The sequence below is a fragment of the Microtus pennsylvanicus genome, chromosome 5 (assembly GCF_037038515.1).
Source record: "Microtus pennsylvanicus isolate mMicPen1 chromosome 5, mMicPen1.hap1, whole genome shotgun sequence".
NCBI lineage: Eukaryota > Metazoa > Chordata > Mammalia > Rodentia > Cricetidae > Microtus > Microtus pennsylvanicus.
Window position 1 is genome coordinate 37,908,965 of NC_134583.1, and position 22,723 is coordinate 37,931,687.

A 22,723-nucleotide genomic window follows, 5' to 3' on the forward strand; every position below is an offset into this window, starting at 1 on the left:
ATATATATATATATATATATATATATATATATATATATATATATGTGTGTGTGTGTGTGTGTGTGTGTGTGTGTGTGTGTGTGTGTGTGTGTGATACTTACATAAGGGACAACTTCTATCATGAGTTATATATGGATTTTTCATAGTTATGAATGTGATTTGTCTGTATGAATGTGTATTCATGTATTTGTGTTTGTGTGTGCTTTTAAAAGAATTACAACATGCAAAGACAACATTATTATATTTTCCAGATCCATCATACTAAATATTTTAATACGTTGTCTGGTTAATTTATATATATAAAATTTTTAATAGATAGATATAATTAATAACTAGTCATATGAAAAATAGCCAAAATTTCTTCTATAATTATATACCATTTAATATATACATGATGTCAAATTATACTTAAGACTGATTAGATGCTACTTTTTTTTATTGACAGGAAATAAATAATTAATAAATAATTAGGAAATCAAAGTATTGTTGAATAAAATAACACAATAAAATAGTAAATGGAATAATCCCTTATGATGGGAAACATTTTTTTAAAAACAGAAATAAATATGGAATTCAATATGTGTTGAATTAAAGTCAACATCATTGAGAAATCATTTTCCTTTGTATTTATAATTTATTAACTGAAAATTGTTTTTTGTCATGAAATATATTCTTATCATAATTTCTACTCCACCGATGCCTTCCAGATCCTCCTTACTTCCCCAACCACCCAAATTCACACCCTTTCTTTTTCTCATTAGGAAAGAAACAGGTAGCTAAAGGAAAGAAAAAGAGCAGAATAGAGCAAAACAAAAAACAAACAGAAAAAGGGACCTAAGAACTAAAACTAACATGGACAAACACAGACACAGACACACAGACCACACAGACCACACACACACACACACACACACACACACACACACACACACTGAATTTCTTAAAAACACAAATCAGAAACCATATGTACTATATCTGTAAAAGACCTGTAAGTCAAATAAATGCTAACAACAAGTATTATGGGACAGAAAATCTTCCAAAAATATCATTGAATTAATTTTGTGCTGGTCATCTGTTACTGGGTAGCGGGTCTGCCCCTGGAGTGATTTAAATACACATTGAGACATCACTGAAGAAAGCTAACTTTTCTCTTGTTATACAGTTGTCAGTTGAAGATAACTCTGGGTTAGGGAATGAAGCTGGCACACTTCCCCTCTTAGTGCCGGGAACTCATCTGCCTTCGAACTGTGCAGGGACTGTGTATGTTGGCACAGTCTCTGTGAGATCACATATATACATGAATATGTGAGTTTGCATGCATTTTTATGATGTCATAATAAATAAGCAAGTATATGTCTTAGCTTCTGTACACATCATAATTTTAGTTCATTAACAGGGACACCTTAGCATCCAAGAGCACATAACAAGTCTGATCCTGATTTGTGAATACTGTTCCCCAGAGACAGGAACTACAACTCCAATGGAAAGTCATGATTCCTGTATTGTGGATAAAAATAGCCAAAGAAGCTTGGAATATTACTGTGGTGAGAAGGTTAAAAATATCTGAATCATGGAGAAAGTACATGAACAGTAAGCAGAAAGTGTTCTAGAAGGCCAATGCAGGAATGATTTTGGCAACCAAATAAAATACCCATGCATTTTTACATAAACTTACTATAAAGCAAATAATGGAATTGTTATTTATATAAACAACTGTATAAACCACCTGATTAAGAGAAGGCACCACTTTCTCATCACCATTTTTCATGGTGGGAAAGATGACAATTGTACACTATCTGAATATGTGGTTCAGCTCAGTGCTTGAACACTAGCCTGTGAAAGACCTTAGGCCTGATTTCCAAATGCTGAAAAGCAATGAAATATGTACCTTAAGATGGTTATTAATTATAAGGTTGGAATCAGTAACTTAATTAGAAGACATTTTTAATAATGATTAAATGAACATAAATTATAAAAAAAAAAATCTTTGTATCATATGTTATCATGCCCCTTTGTGGTAATTTTGCCCAAAGACTTCAAAGAAATAGTGAAATCTCAAATGATCCCAACTAAGTAGCATCCTTGAAATAATAATGTAAATGGTTCTTAAAATCATATCAGTGTTCCTGTATCTGTTTCTACCAATTGCTGCATGAAGCCTCTCTGAAGACAGTTGAGCTAGTCAAACATTAAACAAAGTTCCAGGAATCTTTGTAAAGTGAGTGAGGAAGAATTGTAGGAGCCAGTGGTGTCAATGACGTCACAAGAAAACCAACAGCATCAAGTAACCTGTGTTTATAGACGCTCACAGAAACTAAGCCTACAACCAGGGACCCTACAAGGGCATATCTAGGCTTTCTACAATGTGTTACAGTTATGTAGCTTCCTCTTCTTGTGGGACTCCTAGCAGTGAGAACAGGGGCTGTCTCTGATACAATTCCCCTAATGGATTGCCTTATTCATCCTTACATGAGAGAAGAGGTTGTTATTCTAAACTGCAACTTATAAACCATGGCTAGTTGATATCCATGGAAGACCCCACTGTATCTGAAGAGAAACAGGGGAGGAGGTGTAGACGGAAGAGAGAGGTTGTGATGGGAGAGTGGGAGAGAGAAAGCTGCAGTCTTAATGCAAAAATAAATAAATAAAAAGTGTACAAGTTTTAAAAGGATAATCAAATACTGAAAGGAATGTTAAAGAAAAATGTTAACTAAATGCAGTATGAAACTGTCCACTGAATTGAAATAAAAGATAAAAAAGAATAAATAGAAAATTCTTAAAATTTAAATAAAGCATATTACTTCAGTAACAGCACAAGCTGGTGATAATTTATTATATTTTTTTGGTATTATAACTTTACCATGACTTTGTAAAACTGAAACATTTGTTGAAAACAATGTCAGTTTACCTGGGGACCCTACAGCTTTCTTAGCGATTGTGTTTTTGCTCTAAACTTATGTCAAAATTGGCAATCTAAATTAATTTTATCCAACACAATGATAAATAATTCATGCTTTTTTGGTACTAAAAATTATGAATTATTCAGACTGTTGTTACCAATGCTATCTGTGATGACAAATAGCTGTCAATAATATGCTTCATAAAACGTCTTTTGCATTTATCCCTTCACGCTGAGTGCAGTTTTGAAAATAAATTAAGAAGGTGGTTGTTGTGGGAGGGAGACTGAAAAGATCAATGTGGAAAAATGATGTTTGCAAATCTTTTTATTATTGTGTGATTTAGTTGCCAAAAATAATACAAGAGAGACATCTGTAACAAGCTACCACACTGGTACATTTAAAATATAAACTACAAAATTACGGCTGATTGGTGCATAGAAGGAAATTTTAGGCTAATATAACTCACACAAAAATAGAGAGCTTGATTTCTGCTAATTCTTATATAGAGTGTGTCATGAATGTGACTATAAAGTTACAAATCTTTGAATGAAAGGAGGGATTTTATGCTTTATATATGTAACAAAGGAACTCTAAATAAATCCTTCTGTGTAGATCCCAGAAAGATGTTACTGTGAAAAAATATTCTAATGCTAAATCTATAGTAAGCATGGAAATAATGTACCATTATTTGGGGGTTTGCAAAATGCATCCAATGTATCAAAGCTTATTATTAAAAGTAGAGACAAATCAGTCATGTTGGAAGACAATCATAAGTCACAATACAAGAAATGTATACATAAATTCACTTTGAGTTTTTTCATGTTGTTTAACAAGTCTGTCATATTTCCAACATTTGTTAGTTACAGCACTTTGTATGCTTTATTTTGATCATTAAAATATGGCTACAAAAGGATTTCTGCATTCCATCATGTTGTGTATTTAGAAGAATCATGCTGCCTGGAAAGCCACCCTCATTCCATTTTAATGGCCCAGATCTTTCATCTTGTGCCTTTGAAAAATTCCCACTCTCTTCAAGTACTGTGAAAAGCTGTTTCAAACGAAATATGTTAGGTTGAAAAATGAGCAGTAGTCAGTGTATACATTTAGTTTGAGGAGTAAATATATATATATATATATATATATATATATATATATATATCAGGTTCACATAGCTATTTTTGAGAGAGGCATACTCTAGGACTGGTATAGAATCGGCTGTGATTAATAACTAATTTGACTCGCAGCATATGTTTTCTTCTCTCTGTGACCACATTAATACCTATTAGCAATAAAACAATGTCCATTTTCTGTTTATCATATCTATCTATCTATCTATCTATCTATCTATCTATCTATCTATCTATCTATCTATCTACCTATCTATCTATCATCTATCTATCCATCCATCATCTACCTATCTATCTATCTATCATCTATCTATCCATCCATCATCTACCTATCTATCTATCTATCTATCTATCTATCTATCTATCTATCTATCTATCATCTATCTATCTATCTATCTATCTATCATCTATCTATCTATCATCTATCTATCATCTATCTATCCATCATCTATCTATCTATCTATCTATCTATCTATCTATCTATCATCTATCTATCTATCTATCTATCTATCTATCTATCATCTATCTATCTATCTATCTATCTATCTATCTATCTATCATCTCTATCATCTCTATCCATCCATCATCTATCTATCATCTATCTATCTATCTGTCTGTCTGTCTGTCTGTCTGTCTGTCTGTCTATCTATCTGTCTGTCTGTCTGTCTGTCTGTCTGTCTCTCTGTCTATCTATCTATCATCTATCTATCTATCTATCTATCTATCTATCTATCATCTATCTACCTATCTATCATCTATCTATCTATCTATCTATCTATCTATCTATCTATCTATCCATCCATCTATTGTCTATCCATTTTTAAATTGATTGCAGATTAATGATGTAAGCCAGCAAAACACTGTGGGTCATTTTATAATGAAAAAGAAAGTAATACATAGAACACACAGTTTGGTTTTTTATACTACTCCTACAAAAAACAATTTGAGAACACAATAATGTGGGAATTTTATTTTTCTTCAGGAGTTCCAGTCAATGCCCATGAAGAAGGAATTTGCTAAGTTGTACCTTATGGAGTTGTAATTAATCTCACATGGATGCACGTTTTGTTTTCGGAAGGTGGTTACCCATGGTAAGATCAAATCTATCCAATTCTATTTTGTACTGACAACAGTAACTTGTATGGGAATAATAAATACAGTACACAGTAAACCTTTCATTTGTAGCAATTCTTCAATTCTTTAAAATATATTTTCCCTTTATCACTATCCTTGTAGATTTTCTCCATGTAATACTCTTACTCTAATCTTTACAATGTGACTAAATATTTTAGAAAACCACTAGGGGATGTTTGTGATCTCTGTATTTGAATAAAGCTGTATTTTGTTTCCACAGCATTCAAGGATCTCACTGTTATACTGTTTAACACATAAACACTGTCTGTTATTCAATGTATATTTAATAAATGTTTAAATAATTAATTCTTATTAAATGTATTATTAATCAGGGTATTTACAAACACAAACATGGGCATGCACATGCTCATATACCATAGACTTCACAATAACATTAATGGGTAACATTGATTCAATTCTCTGCCAAGAAATATAGGTAATGTGCACCACTGAGATGGTTCAGCTGGCCAAGGAGTTTGTCACCAAACTTGATAATAAGTTGGACTTCAAAGACCCAAATGGCGAAAGGTGAGTAACCTTGTTTCCACAAGCTGTCCTCTGACATGCATGAATGTGCTGTCGCTTGCCCTCACAGAACGAGCAAAAGAAAGAAAGAGATGAATAAAAGGCAAGGAAAAGCAAAGGTGAGAGAAAAAGGCAGACAATATGAAGACAGATATAACTGAAGTAAGAATGATTGGATTATGGTGATGAAACATTACCCTGTCTAAGATTGTAATGTCAATACATAAAAGAGTTACGATTCAAATTTACTATTACTATAAATTATTCTCCTGAGAACTTCATAAATGAATTTAGTATTTATATCCTTTATACACCCTCTTATTCCCCACTCCAGTTTCTTCTATTCCTCTTCATCTCAAATTCATGTTCTTTGTATTAAATTATTATTGTTACACACACATATATTCATATGTATTATACACACACACACACACACACACACACACACACACATATATATATATATATATATATATATATGCACACACATACAATCTTTTGAGTTAATTTAGTGTTGCTCATATTGATATGTGCTGACTACTTGGGACTGAGTATCCTCATTCAAAGTTCATTACTGTAAAAAATTGGTTCTCCTGATCTCCGCAGCCACTATAAACTTATAGCTCTCTAGAAATAAGGCTTTAAAAGATTTCTGATAACTATTTAGTTTATCTGGTGTCATTATTCAGTCTTGTTTAGGCATCTGTATTGTTGAGGTTTCAGTTGTGCATCGTTCTTGTGGTAAATAGAACACACTGTCTCATCAAGCATTTGGGATAAAATTCTTGTTTTTGTTCCCACGTTATCGTCATGAACTTTACTTCTTCCACACAGTCTATGCAACAAAAGTTAACATTAAAAGATATGCGCATTCAATAAATTCCTGAAATTATAGAGCCACTCAATTATATTACTGCAGAAGAGAGATATCTCTTGTCATGATTGTTGGACTGGAACAGATTTGAGTAATTAGCTGGTAAAGCACACTTTCCAAGCAGTAAACCATCCTGGTTCTGAGCCCACTCCTGGTAAAGCTATACAGCATTGATCTTTCAAATCCACCTACTAAGAATGATGCCCATTTCTGATGAATGTTCCAGAGGCAGCTTATTGAATATTTCCCTTTTCAAGCCCCCTCCACAGGGCCTTCGTATACTTATGTTCTGGTATGTTCATGCAGCTATGAATTACCAAATATCCTTTCATGTTTTACTGCATCATTCTGTGGAAGCTTCTATAAGTAAAAGTGCAAAGGAAAGAATGCAATAAAGACTGCCTTAGCATTCAAAAGTCAATTACTATGATTATTACCTAAAAAAGGGGGATACTTGATCAGCCATTTCCATCCCCATTTTCTTTCCTTATTCTGTGCTTTCCCTTATTTACAATTCATACAGTGTCCTGCACCATGCCACATAAGTGGCTAGCTGATACCTTAAGGATCAAGTCCAAACCTCTCAGTGCTGCATGACAGAGTCCTCATAATCTGCCTAGTGATTAGTTCTTCAGCCTCATCATTTAGCAACCTCCACTCACACCTGTGCTCTAGGCACATGGAATAACTCCCTGTACCCTGGCAGTGTTCTGTCTGCTATGCATCACTGCCTTTACACCTTCCGCCTAGTCAGTTTCCCTTCAGCTCAATGCTTTGATAAATCCTACTCTTCTCCCCAAACCATGTTTGCATGCTGACTCACTCCCCATATTCCCAATTTGTTCTAAGCTTGGTAAGAAAAACACAGACGCAGATGTACCTGTGGCAAAACAAGGAATAAAAATGAAACATAAGCTATTACTTCAGGACCTTAGAATCTAACTTAAAAGTCAAATCCACTAATTTTTGCTGTATTTTAAGCACAAAAAAAAAAACCCAATGTGCTAACCCTGTGATCTACAATGCTGTACTGCTTACAAAATATGCTGGTGCAATGGTGGCATAAAACTTGGGGAACTTAAGGCTCACTCCACGAGATAAAACTTACACCACACACTGCTTGGAAAATCAAGAACCAGAGACTAGATAGCCAAGAGACATAGGGTAAAACCAAATACTACCTGTCTTTAAAAAAACTCATAAAATGACTGTTAATAATATTTTGCTATACTCATTGATCAGTGTCATGCTCAGTCATCCTCATAGAAGCTTCATTTCCCAGCAGATAGAAACCAGTATTGAGACTCACAGGCTGGTATTATGCAGGGAATGAGAAACTTAGGTATATTTATCCATAAATGGAATGTCTTTATTAAATATCTCTCCACATAGCTCAGAGAACTTCTTAGAAGAGGAGGCAGAAAGACAGCAAGAGTCAGAGTAAAAGTCACCAAGTAAACATGACCATTCAAATCAATATGAGTAATTGAATATGAGTAATATGAAATCACAGAGAAATGCAGCATGCACAGGGCATGCACGTATCTGTATCAGATCCTCTGTGTGCGTACTATGACGTCCAGTTTAGTGCATTAATGTTATCTCTGAGTGTGTGGACTGTGGGTCTCTGAGTTTTGTGCCTTCTTTTGGGGGCTTTTCCTTCTGTTGCTTTCTCTTCTCCTAAATTGATGTGATAAATTGTGTTTTATCTTATATTTTATTTTGTTATTTTAACAATGAATGAATGAATGACTACTTCACTAGTAGGGCAAAGTGATGCAGGTTTCCCCTCTGTATACTTTGAATATGTTTTATTACCATTGGGTAATAAAGAAGGTACTTTGACCTATAGCAGGGCAGAATAGAAATAGGCCACCAAACAAAACTGAGTGCAGAGAGAAAGAAAGACGAGTCAGGGATATGCCATGTAGCCTCCCAAGAAGCAAGATATGAGGTAACAAACCATGAACCTCATAGTAAAATATAAAATAATAGAAATGTTTTAATTTAAGATGTAAGAGCTAGCTAGAAATATTCCTGAGCCACTGGCCAAACAGTATTGTAATTAATATAGTTTCTGTGTGATTATTCTGGTCTAGGTATCTGGAAAACAAAAGCAAATTTACTGCTTACAGTAAAGGATAGAGACTGAACTGTCATTATACTTTCTTGGAGAGGAAAAATCAGTCTTCCCCAATGGAGTAAGACTATGTATATTTGGAATGACTTGTCAGAGGTGAAGATTATGGTCAAAATTTATTTAAATTTAAAAAATTTAAATAATAAAAATATTATAAAAACTAGTGTACTTATTTAAGTGAAATTTTATCATGTTTCATTATAAAATACTTCCAGTGTTAAGTGTTCTCCACTACTTTTCTTTTTCCTTTGTGGATTTCATACCTGTTTACCTAAGAATTGAATAATTATCTATAATTTGTTGGTAGTCTTCCTCTTTTTACTATCTTAAACTACATATCTTAAGACCACAAGTGTTAACTTACAACTTTGTTGATCAGAAATATGGTCATTCAGTGAAGATACAACTGTCTAATTGTACATAGGTCCAAATGAACAGGAAGGAAATAGTGCCATGCACTGGAAGACCTAGGCAGCTTCTGGGGACAGCTTCTTATGGACTATGTAGAAAAATCTACTAACATTACTTTGCTAGACCAAGCAAACACCTTCTAAAATCTGTCCTTATAACAACAGATGACTGTGGCCACCACCTTTCATCAGAGAAGTCTGTCTTTACAGTAAATGGAGGACATCACAGCAAACTGCAATTGTACATAACGCAGGAATCAGAGGGGAGCCTATTTCCAATGGATACATCTATATCACGTCTCCTGATCTATGGCTAAGATAATGTCTTATAAAAGCCAGAAGCTGTGAAAATAAAGTCTATTTTAGAAATGACTACAAAGACAATACAACAATGGCAATATCAATTGGCACGTTAATGTTGAAGGAGGGAAATGTTGTGCAGTTCTATGCTTAGACAAAGAAATGAAGGCAACTAATGACAACTAGGAGAATCTGCTTATCTTAAGAAGTACCTTTTTAGTTATCTAAGACAGAGTGGTCACGCACAAAGTCATATACATAATACCAACAAAGAAATGAACTCAGTAGATTGCATTTATATTCATTCATGAATATCCACATGTATGTACATATTCATACATGTATACATATAAGCATACATTCAGATGTGCAATAGTAATAACAGTAACAATAATAATTACAGACAAAGTGGTTGTCAACTTGAAAATGAAGTCATGTTAGAAAAGCACAGTCAGATCTGATGGAAATGGCAAAACTCTTAAAGCCAGGACAGTTGCCTGGCAAATACTGCAGCAAAAGTAAGACACAGAATGGCTGCCATGCCACCTTTGGGGTTGACCCCTCCTGCTTTATATGTGGTGGGACTTTTAATATTTGTACAGCTTGTGAATATTGAATCAATAGAAAATCTCTTATGACATTTGATATTAGGTCCCATTCCTAATGACCAATTTAACCATGGTGCTACTAAGAAGACATTTTATTATGGTTTAAGTTATTCAAATGTCATATTATATATGTCAATATTAACACCTAATAATGTTACTTCATGGACATGACAGCCCCCATCTCTATATTGATTACCTATTGCCTGAACTGCCCATTGAGCTGTAGCAAAGATTCCAGTTGAATTACATTACATATGGATGTAAAGTGATCAGTCAATAAATAAATTATAAGAAAGGCAATTATAAAATGCTATGTTTAATCAAATTACTTTGTTCTCTTATATATTTAACTGTAAAAGTGCCATTAATAATTTATATAAAATCAAATAATATTTTTGGCAAGCATATATAGGTACTTGAAAAAATTATAGATAAGTGTTCAAAATAAACATTCACTTATATACATTATTATCAACAACATGACTTTATTTTTCTATCTTTTAGTTACTTCTCTAAGCATCTAGGCATCATTGGCATCTGTTTGGATTATTTGTCCTAGCATTTATCACATGATTATATCTTTCCCCACTTGCCCTTAAAAATCTTAAATATAACTATATATAAACAGTCTTAACTCTAAAATAGCTGCCAAATACTTAATATGATATTAGTTAATTATGAAATTTTAAATATATACTTTATGAGTTTAATTTTACAGAGTAAGTGGATATATGGACTGCATCCTAACATGATTTTTGAAATTTTACATAACAGTATTTTCTTATGTGTAAAAATATAAAATATAACTTAGGGATGAAAATGCAATGTAGTTCTTTACAAAAAAACTTTAATTTTTTATTAAATAATCTACTAAACATTAATGACAGAAACTTATTTATTATAAACCATATATCATTTCAAACGTTTTTCATATATTAATACTTTTTGTTCCATGTGAACTTATTCTTTTTCCAGGAGCATAAATGTTAAATCAGAGCATGTGCAAACATACAAGTATATGTAATCTGTGTGTTGGTATAAATATGTGCGTGTTTAAATGTATGTGATCATATGGAAGTAGGAATCCTCCATTTGAAAGTAAAACTTCAAGATTTAAAGTAAGTGTTCTCAGTAAATACATGATATAGACCTTAAACATAACTGAAGGACACAGAAATAGAATTTGTTTTGGCCCTAGGCCTCTTACTTTCTAGCTCATAACTAATATATAACTACATGTTTCCTGAAGCAAGAGATAGCCATGTTCTAGCCTTCAATAGATATATCATCATAGAGAAGAAATCTGTGAGAATAGAGTGAAGTTTTGTGCCTGATTTATATTGCAGAGCAATTCTATCCATGCAAAATTCTTATATTCCATATTTTATTTATTAAGATCAGAGATAGTCTTTCTTGTTTTCAGGTAAAATGTTGAATTAATTCAATATACACTTCAATCTGACCCTAGACTACCAGTACTAATTTTGTTTTAACCATAATCTATTTGCCACTCAAAATTTCACTTTTTTGACAAATGCCTGTGCAAATTTAAGCACCTAATTGAAATGTTACTTGGTTTTGAAGACTTCTAAAATAAGAGATAAATAGCATATTCTTCACTGTTTTCATATATATTTATAACTATTTTGAAACTTATTAGATATACTGCAAAAATTGCCAGTGTAGATGAAAGACAACATAAATACTAATTCTGTCATTTTATTATATTTTTCATATTTGATAACAGATTAAAGCAAAGTAAATCTTAAATAACTGAATATTGACTGAATTTCTACATTTATTTATTTTTTAATTTATTTATTTATTAAAGATTTCTGTCTCTTCCCCGCCACCGCCTCCCATTTCCCTCCCCTTCCCCCAATTAAACCCCCCCTCCTCAGCCCGAAAAGCAATCAGGGTTCCCTGTCCTGTGGGAAGTCCAAGGAACCCCCACCTCCATCCAGGTCTAGTAAGTTGAGCATCCAAACTGCCTAGGCTCCCACCAAGCCAGCACATTACGTAGGATCAAAACCCGTGCCATTGTCCTTGGCGTCTCATCAGCCCTCATTGTTCGCCATGTTCAGAGAGTCTGGATCAAGAATACAATGAACACTGAAACATTGACTATAATACTGAAACTTGGGTAGGAGAAGCAATTTCCAAAAAAAAAAAAAAAACAATGAGGAGACATCAAAATGCCAAATGTTTTAATTGTGGTAGAACAGGACGTCTGAGAGGTGATTGAAGATAAGAAATTCCTAGAAATAATATCTCCACTGGGAATTGCAAAAATAGTTGGTCCCAACATCCTAGAATATGTAGGAGGTGTGGCAAAGGTCAACAATAGGCCAATGAATGTAGATTGACAAAAGACAGACAAGGCAACCCCATACCATTGGGAAACTACATGGAAGGCCTCTTGGAAGCCCCCATGTCAACCATGATCCAGTCATTCATGTCACTGTGGAGAAAATGGCTTCTAGGAAAAGTAAAAAAGAAATCCAGTGTGTTCTGTAAAAAAAAAAAAAAATGTACTGTTTTGGATGATGGAATAGACATGTAGGATGAATCAAAAACTCCAGTAGAAAATAGGAAACATATATTTTGGCAGACTTCTATAAATGATCGTAGGCCAAAGCTCAGAGTGCATATGAATTACATTGTAATTGAGGGATTACTAGCACAGGTGCAGATGTGAATATCATTACTCTAGAATTTTGGGATCTGAATTGGCCTCTTCAAGAGGCAGACATTTAATTTCTAGAAATTAGTACCCTGTCTTAAGTGAAATAAAGCACTAGATTGTTTGAATGCATAGGGTCAGAAGGACATAAAGGAAGGCTGAGGCCATATGCAGCTAATACTGCAGTGAATTTATGGGTTTATGACCTGTTGCAGCAATGGAAAACACAGATTAACATTACTGCAGTCCCAAAAACTCATGTTCTTTGGAAGGATATTATAAGTTATTATAAACAATGGTAACCAGCCATTCAGGTCATAAAAGAACACAAGGCAACTAGTAAACCATCTGAGGTACTATTGGCCCTGCCTTGAAAATGGTTGACTGAGATACCAATATGAATTTAAAAAAAAATAACCTTTGCTCTCTTTAAGTTGATAACCCAGAGACTTCTGGCATCATCAGATAACTTATTACTAAATAGAGATAGAATAAGAGGCCATATTCAGAGGTCCTTAGATTATTTGGGTGTCATCAAGAGAAAAGGCAGGATTCAGTAGATGTTTGCCTCATTCATACTTGATAACTACTGATTACTCTTCATGAGTAATCTATACTTCTTGTCTATATCAGTAAAAAAAAATTCTCATTACCACAACACATCTATTGTTGATCTTTCTTCAACTCTGATACCTAAGCAGTACTTCCTGCCATGTACTTTTCTTGCGTGTGCTTACTTACTTTTTTTGCTCTAGAGATTTCAGGTGTGCTTTGAATTGGCTGGTATTAGATGTCTCCAACTATTCCTTTTATTATAGGCACTTAGTGTTATTAACTTTTTTCTTAGCATTGCTTATATAGTATCCCATTAGTCTGGATATTTTGTGTATTCATTTTCATTGATTTATAGAAAATAACAACTGTCTTCATTCAGTTTTTATTCGTAGAGAGTTTTTCAGTGTCTATGAGTCTGTAGGCTTTCTTATTTTCTGTTGTGGTTAATATTTCAATTTGTTTTAATTGTTGATACTTGCTTTATTATTGAGTATGAGATCATTTTTGAGAAAGTTTCATTTGTTATTGAGAAGGAAGTACATTTTTTGTGTTCTGGTGCAATGTTCTGTTAGGTCTATTTGGTGTATGTCTGTAAGCTATAGTATTTCTCTGTTTTGATTTTGCTTGAATGATCTATCCCTTGGTGAAAATGGGTATTTAAGTTTCCCATTATCAGATAAAATCAAAAACACTAATAATAGCTTATGCTGAAGAGATGTGGAGTAAGGAGAACACTTACCCTTTCCTGGTTGGAATGCAAATTTGTGCAACTACTTTGAAAATAAGTATGATGGTTTCTCAGAAGATTGGGAGTCAACCTTCCTCAGGATCTACTAATACCACTTTTAGGAATATACACAAAAGATGGTCAATCATACTACAAAAGCATTTGTTCAACTATATTCATAGCAGCATTTATTTATAATAGCCATAACCTGGAAACAATTTAGATGCCCCTCAATGAAAGAATGGAGAAAGTGTGGCATACTTTAGAGTACTACTCAGCAGTAAAAAAACAATGACATCTTGAATTTTGCATGCAAATGGATGAAATTAGAAAATGCTATCCTGGAGTGAGATAACCCAGACCCCAAAATATGAATATGGTATTTAGTCACTCATTAGTAAATACTAGCAATAAACAAAGGACATTGAAACTTTAGTTCTTGATCCTAGAGAAGCTAAGTAATAAGGTGAACCCCCCTCCAAAAATTGGAAGCAGACAGGATTGCTTGATAAAATTTGGGCGTATGGGGCAGGGGATAGAAGGAAGGAGAGAAAGCAAAGATGAAAAGAGTAGGGGAGGGTTGGAGATATCTTGAGGGAATGGGATAGTTGAAATGGAGAATGGACAGATATAAGAGTATGGAAATAGATATTTTTATTGAGGGAGCCATTTTGGGTTTAGCAAAAAACCTGGCTCTAGAAAAATTCCCAAAAATCCACAAGGATAACCCCATCTAAGACCCTAAGCAATAGATAGGATGCCTAAACTGGCCTTGCCCTGTAGTCTGATGACTATCTTAAATATTACCATAGAACCTTAGTCCAACCACAGATAGAAACAGAAACAGATATCCACATCGGAGCACTGGACTGAGCTCTCAAGGTCCAGTTGAAGAGTGGAAGAAGGGAGAGTATGAGCAAGGAAGTCAAAACCATGAGGGGTTCATCCACTGAGACAATGTGCCTGAGCTAATGAAAGCTAACCAACTCCAACTGGACTGGGGATGAATAAGCATGGGATCAAAATAGTCGCTGTGAATGTGTTTAACAGTTGGGGCAGACTGAGGGACCAATGACAATGGCACTGGGATTTGTCTCTACTGCATATACTGGGTTTGGGGGATCCTATTCTCTTTGGTTCCTCAACCTGGATGTAGTGGGGAGGGCCTTGGACTTTCCACAGGACAGGGTGCCTTGCCCTCTCTTAAGATTTGAGGGAGTTGAAGGTTCTGTGGTGATATGCAAGATATTCATCAGTATTGCTATAGGATAGGGTAATTTCAGGTTCCCTATCCTCATCTGCCCAAGGAGCTAACTGGGGACATCACCTACGGCTCCTGGGAGCCACTCTAGGTTCAAGTCTCTTGCCAGCCCTAAGGTGGCTCCCTTAACTAAGAATTGTGCTTCCGTGCTCCCCTATCCAGCCTTCCTTTATCCCAATCATCCTGTTTCCCCAAGTTCCCCCCATCCTCCCCTTCTCACTTTTCTCTCTCCATCTCCCCTTACCCCCAACCCACCCCACCCCAAGATCCCACTTTTCTCCCCGGCAATTTTGTCTACTTCCCATAGCCAAGAGGATAACTATATGTTTTTCCTTAGGTTCACCTTCTTATTTAGCTTCTTTAGGTTCACGAATTGTAGACTCCGTGACCCTTATTCATGGCTAGAAACCAATTATGGGTGAGTACATCCCATGTTCATCTTTTGTGGTCTGGGTTACCTCACTCAGGATAGTGTTTTCTATTTCCATCCATTTGCATGCAAAATTCGAGAAGTCATTGTTTTTTACTGTAGCGTAGTACTCTAATGTGTATATATTCCACACTTTCTTCATCCATTCTTCCATTGAAGGACATCGAGGTTGTTTCCAGGTTCTGACTATTACAAAAAATACTGCTATGAACATAGTTGAACAAATGCTTTTGTCATATGATTGGGCATCTCTTGGATATATTCCCAAGAGTGGTATTGCTGGGTCCAGGGGTAGTTTGATCCCGAATTTCCTGAGAAACCGAAACACTGATTTCCAAAGTGGTTGCACAAGATTGCATTCCCACCAGCAATGGATGAGTGTACCCCTTCCTCCACAGCCTGACGAATATCTTGCATATCACCATAGAACCATCATCTGGTGATGGATGGAGATAGAGACAGAGACCCACACTGGAGCACTGGACTGAGCTCCCAAGGTCCCAATGAGGAGCGGAAGGAGGGAGAAGATGAGCAAGGAAGTCAGGACCGTGAGGGGTGCACCCACCCACTGAGACAGTGGGGCTGATCTATTGGGAGCTCACCAAGGCCAGCTGGACTGTGACTGAAAAAGCATGGGATAAAACCGGACTCTCTGAACATGGCAAACAATGAGGGCTGATGAGAACCAAGGAAAATGGCACGGGGTTTTGGTCCTACTTCATGTTCTGGCTTTGTGGGAGCCTAGCCAGTTTGGATGTTCACCTTCCTAGACATGGAAGGAAGGGGGAGAACCTTGGACTTTCCACAGGGCAGGGAACCCTGACTCCTCTTTGGACTGGAGAGGGAGGGGGAGAGGAGTGGGGGGAGGGGGAGAAGGGTGGGAGGAGGGGGAGAGAAATGGGAGGCTGGGAGGAGGGGGAAACTTTTTTTCCTTTTCTCAATTAAAAAAAAAAAGATTCGAAGGAGTGGGGGAAGGTGTGTAGACTGAGTGAGAGGGAAGTGGGGGGGGAGGGGGGAATTTGGATTGGTATTTTTTTGAAGTAATAAAATAATAATAAAAGAAGTTTCCCATTATCAATGTCTGAGAGTCAGTACGTGTTTTAAGATAATGTTTCTTTGAAACACACGAGGGCCCTTGTGCTTGGGGCACAGATGTTAAGAATTTTGGTAGATTTTTCCTTTGGTGAATAGGAAATGTCCTTCTCTGACTCTTCTGATTAAATTTTGTTTGGAGTCTATTTTGTTAGATATTAGAATGGCTACACCTGCTTGCGTCTTAGGTCCATATGCATGAAAAATCTCTTTCAAACCATTTAATCTGAAATATCATCTCTCTGATGCTGAGGTGTGGTTCTTAGATGCAGCAAAAGGATGGATCATGTTTTCACATCTCTTTTGCTATGACTGTCTTTTTATTGGGGTAATTTAGTTCTTTTATGTTGAGAGATAGCAATGAATAATGATTGTTTATTCCTGATATTTTAGTGTTATTGTTGTTGCTGGTGTTGTTGTTTTCGGTGGTGGTGGTAGTGGTGCTGAGACTGGTGTGTGTGTGTGTTTCCTTTCTTTTGGTTTTACTTGTGTGGGATTATTTATTTCCTGTGTGTTCCTAGGTGTAGTTAATATTCTTGGGTTAAAGTGTTTCTTCTAGTACGTTCGGTAGGGTTGGATTTTTAGATATACCTTAAATTCAACTTTACCATGGAATATCTTGCTTTATCCATTTATAGTCATTGGAATTTTTGCTTGGCATAGTATTCTGGGCTGGCATCTGTGGTCTCTTAGAGTCTGTAGGACAGCTGTTCAGGCCCTTCTGGCTTTTAGAATCGCCATTGAGAAGTCTTGTATACTCTAATATGTCTGTCTTTATATGTTATTTCTTGTTTATCCCCTGAGCTTTTAATATTCTTTCTTTTTCTGTATATTTATCATTTTGATTATTATGTGTTAAACTTTCTGGTCCAATCTGTTTGGTCTGCTGTTTGTTTTTACACGTTTATAGGCATTTCCTCCTTTAGGTTATGGAAATTATCTCCTATAACTTTTCTGAAAAATATTTTCTGGGCCTTTGAGTTTGGAGTCTCTTCCTTCCTCTACTACTGTTACACTTAGATTTAATCTTTTTAATTGTATCTCACTCTTTTGGATTATCTGTGTCAATTTTTTTAATCTAATACCTTCTTTAACCTTTGTATCTATTTCTTCTATTTTATCTTCAAGACCTAAAATTTTCTTTTCTCTTTCTTATAGTCTGTTGACAAAGTTTGTCTCTACAGTTCTAATTTGCTTGTGATAACTTGATTTATAGTTTTCATGATTGTGGCTTTAAGTAAGCCTTAAATAACATCAGTAGCTCTGAGTATTGTTTATTAGCCATGGAGAATATCACTGATTTTTGAGATTCTTTCTTGAGTGATACATAGTCATTGGCTAATAAAAGCATTTCATGGCTCAGAACATATATCCATTTCCCTGTCATTGTTGCCAGTTCTTTTTTCACAGAATTTGTTTTTTATTATTTTTGGGAGGTGTTTTTTCAATTGTATACTTATGATATTTTTTCAGTCATTATTTGTTTTAATTACTTTTTCTCATTTTCTAAAGCGTGGGTAGAAAATTAATTTTTGCCACTCTCTGATTAAAGTCAATGCTTTATTTCAAATTAGTAATTAATTCTCTTACCAAGCTTGAAATGAATTTTTTCAAGCATTACAGCATTTAGGACTCAATTCAGTTCAGTTAATGGGACTAAACTGTCTTTCAAATGCTGAGACAGACAAGAAAATGTTTTGGAGAGTATAAGCCTGAAAAGAACCTAGCAATCATACTTTCCCTGTTTTCAGTAACATCCCATTTCCATGTGACTCAGAACCTCAAAATGAAGAGAAAATGCATGTGTATGACTGGGCATAATAAGCCTCCTTCTTTTCAGAAACCAACAAAAGTAACTGCCTGAAGATGAAGGATGCTTTATATTATAAGAAAAAATTTAACCCAGGAATTCTTGTCACTAAGAACTTTATCACCCACTCTAGAAGAATTGTAATGAAATAATGATTATCTCCCCTTGGCAGTGCTTTTTGAAAGGATCTATTAGGTTAGGCTACATGATTATTCAAGCATGCCAAATTGCAATAGATTAACTCTGTATTCTCTTTTTGCTACACAGAATCTGATCCCAAATCTCTCTCTCTCTGTCTCCCTCTCTCTCTGTCTCTCTCTCTCTGTCTCTCTGTCTCTCTCTCTGTCTCTCTGTCTCTCTCTCTTTCTCTCTCTCTCTCTCTCTCTCTCTCTCTCTCTCTCTATATATATATATATATATATACACACACATACATATGTGTGTATCTCTGTGCTTGTATCTGTGTGTGCAGACTTGGGGACTATATATATATATATATATATATATATATATATATATATGCAATAACAATGTAAAAAGTGACGATTTTTTGGAAGAGAGCACATAAGTAGATATTGTATATATTGTAGGTTTGGGGAGTTGAAAGAAAGAGAGAAATGTTATAATTATAGTATAATCTACAAGTCTAAGAAAAAAGTTTATAAAGGTAAATAAAATTAAGAAATAAATGAAGAAAGACAGAAAGAGAATGGAAGAAATAGATTTTGACAGTCATCTGTAGAAGTTAGTAAATCCTGTCTTTATACCAGAGTTTTCAATGAACCTCAGGTTTTAGCTTGAATTAATGATACTCTTAACACCTCTCCACCTCAGTGCTTGTATACTTGTAGAGTTGTTCTTGTCAACCCTTCTAAAGTTCCAAGCTATTCACTCTCTTTAAAGAATGTTGCAATGTTGATCCTATCCCTTTGGATTCAACTTTTCTTGATCTCAGTTTTTCTAAACTCTATTCTGGATGAATCTATTTTACCACCCTATAAATAATCCATAAAAAATAAGCCCTGCCTGTCTGTTTGTTTCAATGAAATACATAAATTTGACGGAAACATTTATAATTTCAGAATTTTAATATTTGCTGGTTTCATGTACTGATACATTGAAAATCAAACTGTTGGAAATAGTTGTCAGATAGAGACTATGGAGACATTGCATGGATTAAGGCAAATGAAAAAATTTCCTGTAATTAAAAAGTAGAACCTAACCATAAATTTGTTTTCCAATGAAGTTTATTAAAACCTCTAGCTTTGTGTTTTAATATGAGTTACACAATTTGGAAAATGATTTACAAGGTTGATTGAAACTTACACAGCAATTGTGCTACAAAGCCAAAAAAAGTCATGCATGCTAACTCATGCCTAAAAACCTAGCACTGGTGAGTCTGAGGCAGGAAGAATATGAGTTCAAGGTCAACCTTACCTGTACTCCATGTCAGACTGAAATACACAGAAAGTCTTAGACTAAAAGTAATAATATTACATATGCTTATGCATCCTGTCACATGAAGTCTGCCTAAGAATTGACATTTTTCTGACTGCATCTGCTTCCTATTGCTTCATTTCCTTTGAGAGATGTATACAGTTTCATAATATCCCAATTGTTAAGTATTGCTAATATGTCCTGAACTCTATGAATTCTATCAAGCCTGATAATTTATGGAGTGTTCTTCCAATATTTTTATATAGTTCTTTAAAAGTTTCACATCTTCAAAGAGGGTCTTTTATCCACTTTGAGCTGAATTTTGTAAGGTATGAGGTAAGAATCTAATTTCATTCTTTAAATGTAGATGGCTGATTTTCCAGGAAGTACTATTCAAGATTATCTTTTCTTAAATGCTTTAAATTTAAACAATTGTTCAACTTATATGATTGTTGCTATGTAGGGTTATTTCTCAAATTATGCCCGTGTGTGTGTGTGTGAGTGTCTGTGCGTGTTCGCGTGTGCACGCGCATGAGTCCACATGTGTGTATGGATATAATTTGAGATGTAGTACAGAGCACATGAGATGGGTTTGATGGAAGGGACATTGGAGGGCTTGGAGGCAGGACAGGAAAGGGTAAAATGTTGTGATTTTATTCTAAGTTTTAAAAATTAATAAAAACAAAAGCCAACAAATATAATTACTATAAGGAAATAAAAGAAATAAATTTTAAGATATTGAGGAGCAAAAGAAACATTTATGTCCTGTGGTTAGGAATGTGAAAGGACCAGTCACTCCAAAATGTACATGATGTTCTAAAGCATAAAAACCCTAAAATTCTAGCTACTATAGGATTGCTTGCTTTATTTCCCAAGGTCTGCAATTCAAAGTATCATAGGAATATTTGCATGTCATTTTATTAAAGCAGTATTCACTGAAGACTAGTAATCATCTGCCTAGGTACCCATTTATGGAAAAATTGAGAAAGATGCTTGGGGGTCTACACCACAGTATTGTTAAGCTATGAAGAAGTAGCAATGTATATGATCTGTGGTAAGATGGAAGAAATCAGAGATCATCATGTTAGGCAAATTTAAGTGCACTAAGAAATCAATTACTGAATTAATATGTGAATCTACAAAAAACTGATAGAAAATTAAAATAAGAACAACTGGTGAATAAGAAGTAGTAGGCCTAATAGGGGAAGAAACATGACCAAACTAGGTTATATTACCGAAATGAAAATAAGGTAATAAAATCTATTCTACACTTAAATAAAAATCAAGTGTAAAAAGAACAGATGTCTGAAGACTTTAAGTAATAAATTAGCTTCTTGTCTCTGAATATAAGAATCATAAACTTTATGGTTTTGTAATTTATTGGGTTGGTCCTTTAGTGCTCAAAGTTATAAAATAAAAAATTACTCTAAGCACATTTCATAGAATAAAAATAATTAATAGGAAATATAGTTTATGCATAGATGGTAAAGTTCAAATGAACCACAGATAAATACAAAGTGAAAATCATAGTGTCTCTTTTTGTTATGAGCTAAAAGAAAAGCAAGAAGTATTTAATTTTTACTTCCCCAGTGTCCTTTCCTTCTGTTCTTTGTTCCTTAAATATCTACAGCAGTGTCAGAGTGCACATTACTGAATTCATTCTATCCCAAACAAATGTCAGAGAGTTCAAGCCTATTCTTGCTTCTTCAAGTTCATGACAGGAGGTTTGACCCAGGGTGTGGCTGCCTACAGGATGCTTGACCTGTATGTCCTGCCTGAACAAGAAATACTTAACTTAGGATATAGTTACTTGATATTTCAGGTATTGAAGAGGTACTTTCTTTGTTCCTTGTTTGTATCAATGTAAAGAAGTCTTGCTTTCTTCCCCCCTTTAGGCTAGTGGTATATAAAGCATTTGAAAAATAAGCACAATCAAATTGACTATTTACTGGGTTGCCCTCCAAATTCTATTTTGTGTCTCTCTCCACTTCATTGGTGTCTGTTATTTCTTCCTAAAATTTCTAATCCACATGCCACTACCTTGTAATATATGAACTCAATGAGGCTGGACCCAGAAATATGTCATTCCAATGTGGAACAACACAGCAGATACTATCAGTCCCTTGCCATTTAAGAGTTAATGATCTTTTCTTCCGCAAGCAGTGTGTCACTTCTTAGAATACACTAAACCAGTGGTACTCATCCTTCCTAATGCTGTGTTCCTTTAATGCAGTTTGTCATGTTGTACTGAACCCCAGCCAGAAAATTGTTTTCATTGCTATTTCATAACTAATTTTGTTATTATGATGAATTTTGATGTAAATATCTGATTGCAGGATCTATGAATTGCCCTGTGAAAGGGCAATTTTTTTCCCAAAGTTGTCATGACCTTAGGGTAAAAATGACTGTACTAAACCATTTTATATTTACATATATATGCAAAGTTTTATATGTAATTTATATACAATTATATAATTATATATGTAATACACACAAATATATATATATATATATATATATATATATATATATATATATATATATAATGTAAGAATGAGAACCATGGTACTTACTTAAGAAATATACAGATGATAATGATGATGATGATGTAATCTTGATTTTTTTCTTTACTTCTGTGCAACCCTAACACCATGAAGTCTTAAAGATATCCTTATCATCTGTTTGGACACATTAGGTGATATTGTTATAT